This window comes from Engystomops pustulosus, unplaced genomic scaffold (assembly GCF_040894005.1).
Source record: "Engystomops pustulosus unplaced genomic scaffold, aEngPut4.maternal MAT_SCAFFOLD_235, whole genome shotgun sequence".
Taxonomy (NCBI): domain Eukaryota; kingdom Metazoa; phylum Chordata; class Amphibia; order Anura; family Leptodactylidae; genus Engystomops; species Engystomops pustulosus.
In genome coordinates, this window is record NW_027285114.1 from 94855 (window position 1) to 107157 (window position 12303).

The 12303-nt window shown below is 45.9% G+C and overlaps 63 pseudogenes; all 63 read right to left on the reverse strand.

Annotated features, from left to right (window-relative positions):
• Positions 1-35: 35 nt before the first annotated feature.
• Positions 36-154, reverse strand: LOC140110157 (5S ribosomal RNA; annotated as a pseudogene).
• Positions 155-224: 70 nt separating this feature from the next.
• LOC140109789 (5S ribosomal RNA) lies at positions 225-343 on the reverse strand (annotated as a pseudogene).
• A 263-nt stretch (positions 344-606) lies between these two features.
• LOC140110259 (5S ribosomal RNA) lies at positions 607-725 on the reverse strand (annotated as a pseudogene).
• Positions 726-795: 70 nt separating this feature from the next.
• On the reverse strand, positions 796-914 carry LOC140110096 (5S ribosomal RNA; annotated as a pseudogene).
• Positions 915-985: 71 nt separating this feature from the next.
• On the reverse strand, positions 986-1105 carry LOC140109701 (5S ribosomal RNA; annotated as a pseudogene).
• Positions 1106-1175: 70 nt separating this feature from the next.
• Positions 1176-1294, reverse strand: LOC140110158 (5S ribosomal RNA; annotated as a pseudogene).
• Positions 1295-1366: 72 nt separating this feature from the next.
• On the reverse strand, positions 1367-1485 carry LOC140109790 (5S ribosomal RNA; annotated as a pseudogene).
• A 70-nt stretch (positions 1486-1555) lies between these two features.
• Positions 1556-1674, reverse strand: LOC140109792 (5S ribosomal RNA; annotated as a pseudogene).
• A 70-nt stretch (positions 1675-1744) lies between these two features.
• LOC140109793 (5S ribosomal RNA) lies at positions 1745-1863 on the reverse strand (annotated as a pseudogene).
• A 72-nt stretch (positions 1864-1935) lies between these two features.
• On the reverse strand, positions 1936-2054 carry LOC140109794 (5S ribosomal RNA; annotated as a pseudogene).
• A 70-nt stretch (positions 2055-2124) lies between these two features.
• Positions 2125-2243, reverse strand: LOC140109795 (5S ribosomal RNA; annotated as a pseudogene).
• Positions 2244-2315: 72 nt separating this feature from the next.
• Positions 2316-2434, reverse strand: LOC140109796 (5S ribosomal RNA; annotated as a pseudogene).
• Positions 2435-2504: 70 nt separating this feature from the next.
• On the reverse strand, positions 2505-2623 carry LOC140109797 (5S ribosomal RNA; annotated as a pseudogene).
• A 70-nt stretch (positions 2624-2693) lies between these two features.
• On the reverse strand, positions 2694-2812 carry LOC140110097 (5S ribosomal RNA; annotated as a pseudogene).
• Positions 2813-2883: 71 nt separating this feature from the next.
• On the reverse strand, positions 2884-3002 carry LOC140109641 (5S ribosomal RNA; annotated as a pseudogene).
• Positions 3003-3074: 72 nt separating this feature from the next.
• LOC140110260 (5S ribosomal RNA) lies at positions 3075-3193 on the reverse strand (annotated as a pseudogene).
• Positions 3194-3263: 70 nt separating this feature from the next.
• LOC140110124 (5S ribosomal RNA) lies at positions 3264-3381 on the reverse strand (annotated as a pseudogene).
• A 73-nt stretch (positions 3382-3454) lies between these two features.
• Positions 3455-3572, reverse strand: LOC140110024 (5S ribosomal RNA; annotated as a pseudogene).
• A 69-nt stretch (positions 3573-3641) lies between these two features.
• LOC140110160 (5S ribosomal RNA) lies at positions 3642-3760 on the reverse strand (annotated as a pseudogene).
• Positions 3761-3832: 72 nt separating this feature from the next.
• Positions 3833-3951, reverse strand: LOC140110028 (5S ribosomal RNA; annotated as a pseudogene).
• Positions 3952-4021: 70 nt separating this feature from the next.
• LOC140109798 (5S ribosomal RNA) lies at positions 4022-4140 on the reverse strand (annotated as a pseudogene).
• A 70-nt stretch (positions 4141-4210) lies between these two features.
• On the reverse strand, positions 4211-4329 carry LOC140109800 (5S ribosomal RNA; annotated as a pseudogene).
• A 70-nt stretch (positions 4330-4399) lies between these two features.
• Positions 4400-4518, reverse strand: LOC140110004 (5S ribosomal RNA; annotated as a pseudogene).
• Positions 4519-4588: 70 nt separating this feature from the next.
• Positions 4589-4707, reverse strand: LOC140110005 (5S ribosomal RNA; annotated as a pseudogene).
• A 70-nt stretch (positions 4708-4777) lies between these two features.
• LOC140110161 (5S ribosomal RNA) lies at positions 4778-4896 on the reverse strand (annotated as a pseudogene).
• Positions 4897-4966: 70 nt separating this feature from the next.
• LOC140109801 (5S ribosomal RNA) lies at positions 4967-5085 on the reverse strand (annotated as a pseudogene).
• A 72-nt stretch (positions 5086-5157) lies between these two features.
• On the reverse strand, positions 5158-5276 carry LOC140109723 (5S ribosomal RNA; annotated as a pseudogene).
• Positions 5277-5348: 72 nt separating this feature from the next.
• On the reverse strand, positions 5349-5467 carry LOC140110261 (5S ribosomal RNA; annotated as a pseudogene).
• A 70-nt stretch (positions 5468-5537) lies between these two features.
• Positions 5538-5656, reverse strand: LOC140110100 (5S ribosomal RNA; annotated as a pseudogene).
• Positions 5657-5728: 72 nt separating this feature from the next.
• Positions 5729-5847, reverse strand: LOC140109802 (5S ribosomal RNA; annotated as a pseudogene).
• A 70-nt stretch (positions 5848-5917) lies between these two features.
• Positions 5918-6036, reverse strand: LOC140110162 (5S ribosomal RNA; annotated as a pseudogene).
• A 72-nt stretch (positions 6037-6108) lies between these two features.
• On the reverse strand, positions 6109-6227 carry LOC140110029 (5S ribosomal RNA; annotated as a pseudogene).
• Positions 6228-6297: 70 nt separating this feature from the next.
• On the reverse strand, positions 6298-6416 carry LOC140109804 (5S ribosomal RNA; annotated as a pseudogene).
• A 70-nt stretch (positions 6417-6486) lies between these two features.
• LOC140109805 (5S ribosomal RNA) lies at positions 6487-6605 on the reverse strand (annotated as a pseudogene).
• A 73-nt stretch (positions 6606-6678) lies between these two features.
• Positions 6679-6797, reverse strand: LOC140109806 (5S ribosomal RNA; annotated as a pseudogene).
• Positions 6798-6867: 70 nt separating this feature from the next.
• Positions 6868-6986, reverse strand: LOC140109807 (5S ribosomal RNA; annotated as a pseudogene).
• Positions 6987-7058: 72 nt separating this feature from the next.
• Positions 7059-7177, reverse strand: LOC140109808 (5S ribosomal RNA; annotated as a pseudogene).
• A 70-nt stretch (positions 7178-7247) lies between these two features.
• LOC140109809 (5S ribosomal RNA) lies at positions 7248-7366 on the reverse strand (annotated as a pseudogene).
• Positions 7367-7436: 70 nt separating this feature from the next.
• Positions 7437-7555, reverse strand: LOC140110101 (5S ribosomal RNA; annotated as a pseudogene).
• A 72-nt stretch (positions 7556-7627) lies between these two features.
• LOC140109642 (5S ribosomal RNA) lies at positions 7628-7746 on the reverse strand (annotated as a pseudogene).
• A 72-nt stretch (positions 7747-7818) lies between these two features.
• LOC140110262 (5S ribosomal RNA) lies at positions 7819-7937 on the reverse strand (annotated as a pseudogene).
• Positions 7938-8007: 70 nt separating this feature from the next.
• On the reverse strand, positions 8008-8126 carry LOC140110102 (5S ribosomal RNA; annotated as a pseudogene).
• Positions 8127-8198: 72 nt separating this feature from the next.
• On the reverse strand, positions 8199-8317 carry LOC140109811 (5S ribosomal RNA; annotated as a pseudogene).
• Positions 8318-8387: 70 nt separating this feature from the next.
• On the reverse strand, positions 8388-8506 carry LOC140110163 (5S ribosomal RNA; annotated as a pseudogene).
• A 72-nt stretch (positions 8507-8578) lies between these two features.
• Positions 8579-8697, reverse strand: LOC140110030 (5S ribosomal RNA; annotated as a pseudogene).
• Positions 8698-8767: 70 nt separating this feature from the next.
• LOC140109812 (5S ribosomal RNA) lies at positions 8768-8886 on the reverse strand (annotated as a pseudogene).
• A 70-nt stretch (positions 8887-8956) lies between these two features.
• Positions 8957-9075, reverse strand: LOC140109813 (5S ribosomal RNA; annotated as a pseudogene).
• A 72-nt stretch (positions 9076-9147) lies between these two features.
• LOC140109814 (5S ribosomal RNA) lies at positions 9148-9266 on the reverse strand (annotated as a pseudogene).
• A 70-nt stretch (positions 9267-9336) lies between these two features.
• LOC140109816 (5S ribosomal RNA) lies at positions 9337-9455 on the reverse strand (annotated as a pseudogene).
• Positions 9456-9525: 70 nt separating this feature from the next.
• LOC140109817 (5S ribosomal RNA) lies at positions 9526-9644 on the reverse strand (annotated as a pseudogene).
• Positions 9645-9716: 72 nt separating this feature from the next.
• LOC140109818 (5S ribosomal RNA) lies at positions 9717-9835 on the reverse strand (annotated as a pseudogene).
• A 70-nt stretch (positions 9836-9905) lies between these two features.
• Positions 9906-10024, reverse strand: LOC140109819 (5S ribosomal RNA; annotated as a pseudogene).
• Positions 10025-10094: 70 nt separating this feature from the next.
• LOC140110033 (5S ribosomal RNA) lies at positions 10095-10213 on the reverse strand (annotated as a pseudogene).
• Positions 10214-10283: 70 nt separating this feature from the next.
• LOC140109820 (5S ribosomal RNA) lies at positions 10284-10402 on the reverse strand (annotated as a pseudogene).
• A 70-nt stretch (positions 10403-10472) lies between these two features.
• On the reverse strand, positions 10473-10591 carry LOC140110126 (5S ribosomal RNA; annotated as a pseudogene).
• A 72-nt stretch (positions 10592-10663) lies between these two features.
• Positions 10664-10782, reverse strand: LOC140109687 (5S ribosomal RNA; annotated as a pseudogene).
• A 70-nt stretch (positions 10783-10852) lies between these two features.
• LOC140109822 (5S ribosomal RNA) lies at positions 10853-10971 on the reverse strand (annotated as a pseudogene).
• A 70-nt stretch (positions 10972-11041) lies between these two features.
• LOC140109823 (5S ribosomal RNA) lies at positions 11042-11160 on the reverse strand (annotated as a pseudogene).
• A 72-nt stretch (positions 11161-11232) lies between these two features.
• On the reverse strand, positions 11233-11351 carry LOC140110192 (5S ribosomal RNA; annotated as a pseudogene).
• A 261-nt stretch (positions 11352-11612) lies between these two features.
• Positions 11613-11731, reverse strand: LOC140110190 (5S ribosomal RNA; annotated as a pseudogene).
• Positions 11732-11801: 70 nt separating this feature from the next.
• Positions 11802-11920, reverse strand: LOC140110140 (5S ribosomal RNA; annotated as a pseudogene).
• A 70-nt stretch (positions 11921-11990) lies between these two features.
• LOC140109824 (5S ribosomal RNA) lies at positions 11991-12109 on the reverse strand (annotated as a pseudogene).
• A 72-nt stretch (positions 12110-12181) lies between these two features.
• On the reverse strand, positions 12182-12300 carry LOC140109825 (5S ribosomal RNA; annotated as a pseudogene).
• Between the last annotated feature and the right edge of the window lie 3 nt (positions 12301-12303).

The following is a 12303-nucleotide window of genomic DNA, read 5'->3' on the forward strand; positions in this document are numbered from 1 at the left end:
CATAGAGAAACTAACACAATTTTCAGGTTCAAAAAGGTCAACGGAACTTAGGATTCCCAGCCAGTCTCCCATGCTGGTACTTGCCAAGCCTTAAGCTGCATTGCTGCTGCGATCTGACGAGAGCAGGCACATTCAGCTTAGAATGGCCGTTGACAGCAGCTGTTCAATTTGAACCTTCTTTTACTATCTCATAGAGAAACTAACACAATTTTCAGGTTCAAAAAGGTCAACGGAACTTGGGATTCCCAGCCAGTCTCCCATGCTGGTACTTGCCAAGCCTTAAGCTGCATTGCTGCTGCGATCTGACGAGAGCAGGCACATTCAGCTTAGAATGGCCGTTGACAGCAGCTGTTCAATTTGAACCTTCTTTTACCATCTTTGACATAGAAACTAACACAATTTTCAGGTTCAAAAAGGTCAAGGAACTTGGGATTCCCAACCAGTCTCCCTTGCTGGTACTTGCCAAGCCTTAAGCTGCATTGCTGCTGCGATCTGACGAGAGCAGGCACATTCAGCTTAGAATGGCCCGTTGACAGCAGCTGTTCAATTTGAACCTTCTTTTACCATCTTTGACATAGAAACTAACACAATTTTCAGGTTCAAAAAGGTCAACGGAACTTGGGATTCCCAGCCAGTCTCCCATGCTGGTACTTGCCAAGCCTTAAGCTGCATTGCTGCTGCGATCTGACGAGAGCAGGCACATTCAGCTTAGAATGGCTGTTGACAGCAGCTGTTCAATTTGAACCTTCTTTTACTATCTCATAGAGAAACTAACACAATTTTCAGGTTCAAAAAGGCCAACGGAACTTGGGATTCCCAGCCAGTCTCCCATGCTGGTACTTGCCAAGCCTTAAGCTGCATTGCTGCTGCGATCTGACGAGAGCAGGCACATTCAGCTTAGAATGGCCGTTGACAGCAGCTGTTCAATTTGAACCTTCTTTTACATCTTTGACATAGAAACTAACACAATTTTCAGGTTCAAAAAGGTCAACGGAACTTGGGATTCCCAGCCAGTCTCCCCATGCTGGTACTTGCCAAGCCTTAAGCTGCATTGCTGCTGCGATCTGACGAGAGCAGGCACATTCAGCTTAGAATGGCCGTTGACATCAGCTGTTCAATTTGAACCTTCTTTTACTATCTCATAGAGAAACTAACACAATTTTCAGGTTCAAAAAGGTCAACGGAACTTAGGATTCCCAGCCAGTCTCCCATGCTGGTACTTGCCAAGCCTTAAGCTGCATTGCTGCTGCGATCTGACGAGAGCAGGCACATTCAGCTTAGAATGGCCGTTGACAGCAGCTGTTCAATTTGAACCTTCTTTTACCATCTTTGACATAGAAACTAACACACTTTTCAGGTTCAAAAAGGTCAACGGAACTTGGGATTCCCAGCCAGTCTCCCATGCTGGTACTTGCCAAGCCTTAAGCTGCATTGCTGCTGCGATCTGACGAGAGCAGGCACATTCAGCTTAGAATGGCCGTTGACAGCAGCTGTTCAATTTGAACCTTCTTTTACTATCTCATAGAGAAACTAACACAATTTTCATGTTCAAAAAGGTCAACGGAACTTGGGATTCCCAGCCAGTCTCCCATGCTGGTACTTGCCAAGCCTTAAGCTGCATTGCTGCTGCGATCTGACGAGAGCAGGCACATTCAGCTTAGAATGGCCGTTGACAGCAGCTGTTCAATTTGAACCTTCTTTTACTATCTCATAGAGAAACTAACACAATTTTCAGGTTCAAAAAGGTCAACGGAACTTGGGATTCCCAGCCAGTCTCCCATGCTGGTACTTGCCAAGCCTTAAGCTGCATTGCTGCTGCGATCTGACGAGAGCAGGCACATTCAGCTTAGAATGGCCGTTGACAGCAGCTGTTCAATTTGAACCTTCTTTTACCATCTTTGACATAGAAACTAACACAATTTTCAGGTTCAAAAAGGTCAACGGAACTTGGGATTCCCAGCCAGTCTCCCATGCTGGTACTTGCCAAGCCTTAAGCTGCATTGCTGCTGCGATCTGACGAGAGCAGGCACATTCAGCTTAGAATGGCCGTTGACAGCAGCTGTTCAATTTGAACCTTCTTTTACTATCTCATAGAGAAACTAACACAATTTTCAGGTTCAAAAAGGTCAACGGAACTTGGGATTCCCAGCCAGTCTCCCATGCTGGTACTTGCCAAGCCTTAAGCTGCATTGCTGCTGCGATCTGACGAGAGCAGGCACATTCAGCTTAGAATGGCCGTTGACAGCAGCTGTTCAATTTGAACCTTCTTTTACCATCTTTGACATAGAAACTAACACAATTTTCAGGTTCAAAAAGGTCAACGGAACTTGGGATTCCCAGCCAGTCTCCCATGCTGGTACTTGCCAAGCCTTAAGCTGCATTGCTGCTGCGATCTGACGAGAGCAGGCACATTCAGCTTAGAATGGCCGTTGACAGCAGCTGTTCAATTTGAACCTTCTTTTACTATCTCATAGAGAAACTAACACAATTTTCAGGTTCAAAAAGGTCAACGGAACTTGGGATTCCCAGCCAGTCTCCCATGCTGGTACTTGCCAAGCCTTAAGCTGCATTGCTGCTGCGATCTGACGAGAGCAGGCACATTCAGCTTAGAATGGCCGTTGACAGCAGCTGTTCAATTTGAACCTTCTTTTACTATCTCATAGAGAAACTAACACAATTTTCAGGTTCAAAAAGGCCAACGGAACTTGGGATTCCCAGCCAGTCTCCCATGCTGGTACTTGCCAAGCCTTAAGCTGCATTGCTGCTGCGATCTGACGAGAGCAGGCACATTCAGCTTAGAATGGCCGTTGACAGCAGCTGTTCAATTTGAACCTTCTTTTACCATCTTTGACATAGAAACTAACACAATTTTCAGGTTCAAAAGGTCAAAGGAACTTGGGATTCCCAGCCAGTCTCCCATGCTGGTACTTGCCAAGCCTTAAGCTGCATTGCTGCTGCGATCTGACGAGAGCAGGCACATTCAGCTTAGAATGGCCGTTGACAGCAGCTGTTCAATTTGAACCTTCTTTTACCATCTTTGACATAGAAACTAACACAATTTTCAGGTTCAAAAAGGTCAACGGAACTTGGGATTCCCAGCCAGTCTCCCATGCTGGTACTTGCCAAGCCTTAAGCTGCATTGCTGCTGCGATCTGACGAGAGCAGGCACATTCAGCTTAGAATGGCTGTTGACAGCAGCTGTTCAATTTGAACCTTCTTTTACTATCTCATAGAGAAACTAACACAATTTTCAGGTTCAAAAAGGCCAACGGAACTTGGATTCCCAGCCAGTCTCCCATGCTGGTACTTGCCAAGCCTTAAGCTGCATTGCTGCTGCGATCTGACGAGAGCAGGCACATTCAGCTTAGAATGGCCGTTGACAGCAGCTGGTTCAATTTGAACCTTCTTTTACCATCTTTGACATAGAAACTAACACAATTTTCAGGTTCAAAAAGGTCAACGGAACTTGGATTCCCAGCCAGTCTCCCATGCTGGTACTTGCCAAGCCTTAAGCTGCATTGCTGCTGCGATCTGACGAGAGCAGGCACATTCAGCTTAGAATGGCCGTTGACACAGCTGTTCAATTTGAACCTTCTTTTACTATCTCATAGAGAAACTAACACAATTTTCAGGTTCAAAAAGGTCAACGGAACTTAGGATTCCCAGCCAGTCTCCCATGCTGGTACTTGCCAAGCCTTAAGCTGCATTGCTGCTGCGATCTGACGAGAGCAGGCACATTCAGCTTAGAATGGCCGTTGACAGCAGCTGTTCAATTTGAACCTTCTTTTACCATCTTTGACATAGAAACTAACACAATTTTCAGGTTCAAAAAGGTCAACAGAACTTGGGATTCCCAGCCAGTCTCCCATGCTGGTACTTGCCAAGCCTTAAGCTGCATTGCTGCTGCGATCTGACGAGAGCAGGCACATTCAGCTTAGAATGGCCGTTGACAGCAGCTGTTCAATTTGAACCTTCTTTTACTATCTCATAGAGAAACTAACACAATTTTCATGTTCAAAAAGGTCAACGGAACTTGGGATTCCCAGCCAGTCTCCCATGCTGGTACTTGCCAAGCCTTAAGCTGCATTGCTGCTGCGATCTGACGAGAGCAGGCACATTCAGCTTAGAATGGCCGTTGACAGCAGCTGTTCAATTTGAACCTTCTTTTACTATCTCATAGAGAAACTAACACAATTTTCAGGTTCAAAAAGGTCAACGGAACTTGGGATTCCCAGCCAGTCTCCCATGCTGGTACTTGCCAAGCCTTAAGCTGCATTGCTGCTGCGATCTGACGAGAGCAGGCACATTCAGCTTAGAATGGCCGTTGACAGCAGCTGTTCAATTTGAACCTTCTTTTACTATCTCATAGAGAAACTAACACAATTTTCATGTTCAAAAAGGTCAACGGAACTTGGGATTCCCAGCCAGTCGCCCATGCTGGTACTTGCCAAGCCTTAAGCTGCATTGCTGCTGCGATCTGACGAGAGCAGGCACATTCAGCTTAGAATGGCCGTTGACAGCAGCTGTTCAATTTGAACCTTCTTTTACTATCTCATAGAGAAACTAACACAATTTTCAGGTTCAAAAAGGTCAACGGAACTTGGGATTCCCAGCCAGTCGCCCATGCTGGTACTTGCCAAGCCTTAAGCTGCATTGCTGCTGCGATCTGACGAGAGCAGGCACATTCAGCTTAGAATGGCCGTTGACAGCAGCTGTTCAATTTGAACCTTCTTTTACTATCTCATAGAGAAACTAACACAATTTTCAGGTTCAAAAAGGTCAACGGAACTTAGGATTCCCAGCCAGTCTCCCATGCTGGTACTTGCCAAGCCTTAAGCTGCATTGCTGCTGCGATCTGACGAGAGCAGGCACATTCAGCTTAGAATGGCCGTTGACAGCAGCTGTTCAATTTGAACCTTCTTTTACTATCTCATAGAGAAACTAACACAATTTTCAGGTTCAAAAAGGTCAACGGAACTTGGGATTCCCAGCCAGTCTCCCATGCTGGTACTTGCCAAGCCTTAAGCTGCATTGCTGCTGCGATCTGACGAGAGCAGGCACATTCAGCTTAGAATGGCCGTTGACAGCAGCTGTTCAATTTGAACCTTCTTTTACCATCTTTGACATAGAAACTAACACAATTTTCAGGTTCAAAAAGGTCAAAGGAACTTGGGATTCCCAACCAGTCTCCCTTGCTGGTACTTGCCAAGCCTTAAGCTGCATTGCTGCTGCGATCTGACGAGAGCAGGCACATTCAGCTTAGAATGGCCGTTGACAGCAGCTGTTCAATTTGAACCTTCTTTTACCATCTTTGACATAGAAACTAACACAATTTTCAGGTTCAAAAAGGTCAACGGAACTTGGGATTCCCAGCCAGTCTCCCATGCTGGTACTTGCCAAGCCTTAAGCTGCATTGCTGCTGCGATCTGACGAGAGCAGGCACATTCAGCTTAGAATGGCTGTTGACAGCAGCTGTTCAATTTGAACCTTCTTTTACTATCTCATAGAGAAACTAACACAATTTTCAGGTTCAAAAAGGCCAACGGAACTTGGGATTCCCAGCCAGTCTCCCATGCTGGTACTTGCCAAGCCTTAAGCTGCATTGCTGCTGCGATCTGACGAGAGCAGGCACATTCAGCTTAGAATGGCCGTTGACAGCAGCTGTTCAATTTGAACCTTCTTTTACCATCTTTGACATAGAAACTAACACAATTTTCAGGTTCAAAAAGGTCAACGGAACTTGGGATTCCCAGCCAGTCTCCCATGCTGGTACTTGCCAAGCCTTAAGCTGCATTGCTGCTGCGATCTGACGAGAGCAGGCACATTCAGCTTAGAATGGCCGTTGACATCAGCTGTTCAATTTGAACCTTCTTTTACTATCTCATAGAGAAACTAACACAATTTTCAGGTTCAAAAAGGTCAACGGAACTTAGGATTCCCAGCCAGTCTCCCATGCTGGTACTTGCCAAGCCTTAAGCTGCATTGCTGCTGCGATCTGACGAGAGCAGGCACATTCAGCTTAGAATGGCCGTTGACAGCAGCTGTTCAATTTGAACCTTCTTTTACCATCTTTGACATAGAAACTAACACAATTTTCAGGTTCAAAAAGGTCAACAGAACTTGGGATTCCCAGCCAGTCTCCCATGCTGGTACTTGCCAAGCCTTAAGCTGCATTGCTGCTGCGATCTGACGAGAGCAGGCACATTCAGCTTAGAATGGCCGTTGACAGCAGCTGTTCAATTTGAACCTTCTTTTACTATCTCATAGAGAAACTAACACAATTTTCATGTTCAAAAAGGTCAACGGAACTTGGGATTCCCAGCCAGTCTCCCATGCTGGTACTTGCCAAGCCTTAAGCTGCATTGCTGCTGCGATCTGACGAGAGCAGGCACATTCAGCTTAGAATGGCCGTTGACAGCAGCTGTTCAATTTGAACCTTCTTTTACTATCTCATAGAGAAACTAACACAATTTTCAGGTTCAAAAAGGTCAACGGAACTTGGGATTCCCAGCCAGTCTCCCATGCTGGTACTTGCCAAGCCTTAAGCTGCATTGCTGCTGCGATCTGACGAGAGCAGGCACATTCAGCTTAGAATGGCCGTTGACAGCAGCTGTTCAATTTGAACCTTCTTTTACCATCTTTGACATAGGAAACTAACACAATTTTCAGGTTCAAAAAGGTCAACGGAACTTGGGATTCCCAGCCAGTCTCCCATGCTGGTACTTGCCAAGCCTTAAGCTGCATTGCTGCTGCGATCTGACGAGAGCAGGCACATTCAGCTTAGAATGGCCGTTGACAGCAGCTGTTCAATTTGAACCTTCTTTTACTATCTCATAGAGAAACTAACACAATTTTCAGGTTCAAAAAGGTCAACGGAACTTGGGATTCCCAGCCAGTCTCCCATGCTGGTACTTGCCAAGCCTTAAGCTGCATTGCTGCTGCGATCTGACGAGAGCAGGCACATTCAGCTTAGAATGGCCGTTGACAGCAGCTGTTCAATTTGAACCTTCTTTTACCATCTTTGACATAGAAACTAACACAATTTTCAGGTTCAAAAAGGTCAACGGAACTTGGGATTCCCAGCCAGTCTCCCATGCTGGTACTTGCCAAGCCTTAAGCTGCATTGCTGCTGCGATCTGACGAGAGCAGGCACATTCAGCTTAGAATGGCCGTTGACAGCAGCTGTTCAATTTGAACCTTCTTTTACTATCTCATAGAGAAACTAACACAATTTTCAGGTTCAAAAAGGTCAACGGAACTTGGGATTCCCAGCCAGTCTCCCATGCTGGTACTTGCCAAGCCTTAAGCTGCATTGCTGCTGCGATCTGACGAGAGCAGGCACATTCAGCTTAGAATGGCCGTTGACAGCAGCTGTTCAATTTGAACCTTCTTTTACTATCTCATAGAGAAACTAACACAATTTTCAGGTTCAAAAAGGCCAACGGAACTTGGGATTCCCAGCCAGTCTCCCATGCTGGTACTTGCCAAGCCTTAAGCTGCATTGCTGCTGCGATCTGACGAGAGCAGGCACATTCAGCTTAGAATGGCCGTTGACAGCAGCTGTTCAATTTGAACCTTCTTTTACCATCTTTGACATAGAAACTAACACAATTTTCAGGTTCAAAAAGGTCAAAGGAACTTGGGATTCCCAGCCAGTCTCCCATGCTGGTACTTGCCAAGCCTTAAGCTGCATTGCTGCTGCGATCTGACGAGAGCAGGCACATTCAGCTTAGAATGGCCGTTGACAGCAGCTGTTCAATTTGAACCTTCTTTTACCATCTTTGACATAGAAACTAACACAATTTTCAGGTTCAAAAAGGTCAACGGAACTTGGGATTCCCAGCCAGTCTCCCATGCTGGTACTTGCCAAGCCTTAAGCTGCATTGCTGCTGCGATCTGACGAGAGCAGGCACATTCAGCTTAGAATGGCTGTTGACAGCAGCTGTTCAATTTGAACCTTCTTTTACTATCTCATAGAGAAACTAACACAATTTTCAGGTTCAAAAAGGCCAACGGAACTTGGGATTCCCAGCCAGTCTCCCATGCTGGTACTTGCCAAGCCTTAAGCTGCATTGCTGCTGCGATCTGACGAGAGCAGGCACATTCAGCTTAGAATGGCCGTTGACAGCAGCTGTTCAATTTGAACCTTCTTTTACCATCTTTGACATAGAAACTAACACAATTTTCAGGTTCAAAAAGGTCAACGGAACTTGGGATTCCCAGCCAGTCTCCCATGCTGGTACTTGCCAAGCCTTAAGCTGCATTGCTGCTGCGATCTGACGAGAGCAGGCACATTCAGCTTAGAATGGCCGTTGACAGCAGCTGTTCAATTTGAACCTTCTTTTACTATCTCATAGAGAAACTAACACAATTTTCAGGTTCAAAAAGGTCAACGGAACTTAGGATTCCCAGCCAGTCTCCCATGCTGGTACTTGCCAAGCCTTAAGCTGCATTGCTGCTGCGATCTGACGAGAGCAGGCACATTCAGCTTAGAATGGCCGTTGACAGCAGCTGTTCAATTTGAACCTTCTTTTACCATCTTTGACATAGAAACTAACACAATTTTCAGGTTCAAAAAGGTCAACAGAACTTGGGATTCCCAGCCAGTCTCCCATGCTGGTACTTGCCAAGCCTTAAGCTGCATTGCTGCTGCGATCTGACGAGAGCAGGCACATTCAGCTTAGAATGGCCGTTGACAGCAGCTGTTCAATTTGAACCTTCTTTTACTATCTCATAGAGAAACTAACACAATTTTCATGTTCAAAAAGGTCAACGGAACTTGGGATTCCCAGCCAGTCTCCCATGCTGGTACTTGCCAAGCCTTAAGCTGCATTGCTGCTGCGATCTGACGAGAGCAGGCACATTCAGCTTAGAATGGCCGTTGACAGCAGCTGTTCAATTTGAACCTTCTTTTACTATCTCATAGAGAAACTAACACAATTTTCAGGTTCAAAAAGGTCAACGGAACTTGGGATTCCCAGCCAGTCTCCCATGCTGGTACTTGCCAAGCCTTAAGCTGCATTGCTGCTGCGATCTGACGAGAGCAGGCACATTCAGCTTAGAATGGCCGTTGACAGCAGCTGTTCAATTTGAACCTTCTTTTACCATCTTTGACATAGAAACTAACACAATTTTCAGGTTCAAAAAGGTCAACGGAACTTGGGATTCCCAGCCAGTCTCCCATGCTGGTACTTGCCAAGCCTTAAGCTGCATTGCTGCTGCGATCTGACGAGAGCAGGCACATTCAGCTTAGAATGGCCGTTGACAGCAGCTGTTCAATTTGAACCTTCTTTTACTATCTCATAGAGAAACTAACACAATTTTCAGGTTCAAAAAGGTCAACGGAACTTGGGATTCCCAGCCAGTCTCCCATGCTGGTACTTGCCAAGCCTTAAGCTGCATTGCTGCTGCGATCTGACGAGAGCAGGCACATTCAGCTTAGAATGGCCGTTGACAGCAGCTGTTCAATTTGAACCTTCTTTTACTATCTCATAGAGAAACTAACACAATTTTCAGGTTCAAAAAGGTCAACGGAACTTGGGATTCCCAGCCAGTCTCCCATGCTGGTACTTGCCAAGCCTTAAGCTGCATTGCTGCTGCGATCTGACGAGAGCAGGCACATTCAGCTTAGAATGGCCGTTGACAGCAGCTGTTCAATTTGAACCTTCTTTTACCATCTTTGACATAGAAACTAACACAATTTTCAGGTTCAAAAAGGTCAACGGAACTTGGGATTCCCAGCCAGTCTCCCATGCTGGTACTTGCCAAGCCTTAAGCTGCATTGCTGCTGCGATCTGACGAGAGCAGGCACATTCAGCTTAGAATGGCCGTTGACAGCAGCTGTTCAATTTGAACCTTCTTTTACTATCTCATAGAGAAACTAACACAATTTTCAGGTTCAAAAAGGTCAACGGAACTTGGGATTCCCAGCCAGTCTCCCATGCTGGTACTTGCCAAGCCTTAAGCTGCATTGCTGCTGCGATCTGACGAGAGCAGGCACATTCAGCTTAGAATGGCCGTTGACAGCAGCTGTTCAATTTGAACCTTCTTTTACTATCTCATAGAGAAACTAACACAATTTTCAGGTTCAAAAAGGTCAACGGAACTTGGGATTCCCAGCCAGTCTCCCATGCTGGTACTTGCCAAGCCTTAAGCTGCATTGCTGCTGCGATCTGACGAGAGCAGGCATATTCAGCTTAGAATGGCCGTTGACAGCAGCTGTTCAATTTGAACCTTCTTTTACTATCTCATAGAGAAACTAACACAATTTTCAGGTTCAAAAAGGTCAACGGAACTTGGGATTCCCAGCCAGTCTCCCATGCTGGTACTTGCCAAGCCTTAAGCTGCATTGCTGCTGCGATCTGACGAGAGCAGGCACATTCAGCTTAGAATGGCCGTTGACAGCAGCTGTTCAATTTGAACCTTCTTTTACTATCTCATAGAGAAACTAACACAATTTTCAGGTTCAAAAAGGCCAACGGAACTTGGGATTCCCAGCCAGTCTCCCACGCTGGTACTTGCCAAGCCTTAAGCTGTATTGCTGCTGCGATCTGATGAGAGCAGGCACATTCAGCTTAGAATGGCCGTTGACAGCAGCTGTTCAATTTGAACCTTCTTTTACCATCTTTGACATAGAAACTAACACAATTTTCAGGTTCAAAAAGGGCAACGGAACTTGGGATTCCCAGCCAGTCTCCCATGCTGGTACTTGCCAAGCCTTAAGCTGCATTGCTGCTGCGATCTGACAAGAGCAGGCACATTCAGCTTAGAATGGCCGTTGACAGCAGCTGTTCAATTTGAACCTTCTTTTACTATCTCATAGAGAAACTAACACAATTTTCAGGTTCAAAAAGGTCAACGGAACTTGGGATTCCCAGCCAGTCTCCCATGCTGGTACTTGCCAAGCCTTAAGCTGCATTGCTGCTGCGATCTGACGAGAGCAGGCACATTCAGCTTAGAATGGCCGTTGACAGCAGCTGTTCAATTTGAACCTTCTTTTACTATCTCATAGAGAAACTAACACAATTTTCAGGTTCAAAAAGGTCAACGGAACTTGGGATTCCCAGCCAGTCTCCCATGCTGGTACTTGCCAAGCCTTAAGCTGCATTGCTGCTGCGATCTGACGAGAGCAGGCACATTCAGCTTAGAATGGCCGTTGACAGCAGCTGTTCAATTTGAACCTTCTTTTACCATCTTTGACATAGAAACTAACACAATTTTCAGGTTCAAAAAGGTCAACGGAACTTGGGATTCCCAGCCAGTCTCCCATGCTGGTACTTGCCAAGCCTTAAGCTGCATTGCTGCTGCGATCTGACAAGAGCAGGCACATTCAGCTTAGAATGGCCGTTGACAGCAGCTGTTCAATTTGAACCTTCTTTTACTATCTCATAGAGAAACTAACACAATTTTCAGGTTCAAAAAGGTCAATGGAACTTGGGATTCCCAGCCACTCTCCCATGCTGGTACTTGCCAAGCCTTAAGCTGCATTGCTGCTGCGATCTGACGAGAGCAGGCACATTCAGCTTAGAATGGCCGTTGACAGCAGCTGTTCAATTTGAACCTTCTTTTACCATCTTTGACATAGAAACTAACACAATTTTCAGGTTCAAAAAGGTCAATGGAACTTGGGATTCCCAGCCAGTCTCCCATGCTGGTACTTGCCAAGCCTTAAGCTGCATTGCTGCTGCGATCTGACGAGAGCAGGCACATTCAGCTTAGAATGGCCGTTGACAGCAGCTGTTCAATTTGAACCTTCTTTTACTATCTCATAGAGAAACTAACACAATTTTCATGTTCTAAAAGGTCAACGGAACTTGGGATTCCCAGCCAGTCTCCCATGCTGGTACTTGCCAAGCCTAAAGCTGCATTGCTGCTGCGATCTGACGAGAGCAGGCAAATTCAGCTTAGAATGGCCGTTGACAGCAGCTGTTCAATTTGAACCTTCTTTTACTATCTCATAGAGAAACTAACACAATTTTCAGGTTCAAAAAGGTCAACGGAACTTGGGATTCCCAGCCAGTCTCCCATGCTGGTACTTGCCAAGCCTTAAGCTGCATTGCTGCTGCGATCTGACGAGAGCAGGCACATTCAGCTTAGAATGGCCGTTGACAGCAGCTGTTCAATTTGAACCTTCTTTTACCATCTTTGACATAGAAACTAACACAATTTTCAGGTTCAAAAAGGTCAACGGAACTTGGGATTCCCAGCCAGTCTCCCATGCTGGTACTTGCCAAGCCTTAAGCTGCATTGCTGCTGCGATCTGACGAGAGCAGGCACATTCAGCTTAGAATGGCCGTTGACAGC